Source organism: Brassica oleracea, chromosome C5, assembly GCF_000695525.1.
Source record: "Brassica oleracea var. oleracea cultivar TO1000 chromosome C5, BOL, whole genome shotgun sequence".
Lineage (NCBI taxonomy): Eukaryota > Viridiplantae > Streptophyta > Magnoliopsida > Brassicales > Brassicaceae > Brassica > Brassica oleracea.
In genome coordinates this window covers 5,012,796-5,013,968 of record NC_027752.1, presented here as the reverse complement: position 1 = coordinate 5,013,968, position 1,173 = coordinate 5,012,796, and positions in this window count along the sequence as shown.

Genomic DNA, 1,173 nt, shown 5'->3' with positions numbered 1-1,173 from the left:
ATATCTGTGGTGCCGCTAAATTCCAAATCTAATTTGTTTTCTTTTGTCGACTATTTAATTTGATGGATTCATTTGTCGTAGTTCTACATTCAACGTAGTATCGTGGTCGTTCCCAGAGTTCTGTTTATTTTTATATATATATTATTGTTGTAAGGAAATCTCTTGGTGCATATATTTCTCTATAATCTTTTGTTTTGGTTAAGTTTAATTTGAATCTGAGATGGAACTGACAGTTATTCTTTTTTAGTTATGCAACAAAATTTTTTACATCTACTAGTATGAAATGGAAATGATACATTTTCATCTGTAAGTTCATTTTCCCTTTGAATGTATTGTGGCTTATTTTGCAGATAGTAATCATCATCATTGCTATCTGTTTTGAATAAAATAACATAACTTTATGCATTCTCTAACCCAAGAACTTATCGAGTTTATCTCCAACGTCACGAAAGAGAAAGGACAATGAGTATAACACACATATATGTGTGTATATCTATATATTATACTTATCCCCTTACACATATACTTTACTTGAATAATTAAACCCCCCTTCATGTGACGAGATCAACCCTTATAAGAACGAGAGATTCGTTTTTGTCACGGATCCTCTGCATTTGTTTTTCAGCTATATGCAATTATTTTAATAATTTCATTTGATCATATTAATGCCATAAATCTAAAAGCATCGTTAACGCAGTTTCGTAGTAGAGTTTTTACAGAAAAGTAGACATTTAATTAAATAGAAACAAAATTAAATATATATAATCGGTTTTTAATTCATGATTTTTGCAACCGATCACAAAGAAAGTTCTTAAAACACGTGTCAGCATACTGTTTTTTTTTCCTCCTCTTCTCTCCTCTTCTCTCGGACCATCAAGATTATTGACGACGGAACTCGGCGGATTTAACGGCGGTGATGCTGAGTTTACCGCTGGAGGTGGCGGCGCGATTGTTGTCTGTGACAGTGCAGGTGGAGGCAGTGCGGCGATTAAATCTGATACCAGAGGAGGAGATGGAAATTGCTGCTGAGGATTCAGATTAGACGGAGGTGGAGGAGAACTCGGGTTTACGATCGGCGCCGGCAGAGTTAGGGTGATCGGAACAAATGGGTTTGGTGATGATGAAGATGATGAGTCGGGTGGGGAGGGTGGGGAAGATCCGAGTAGAGGCGGG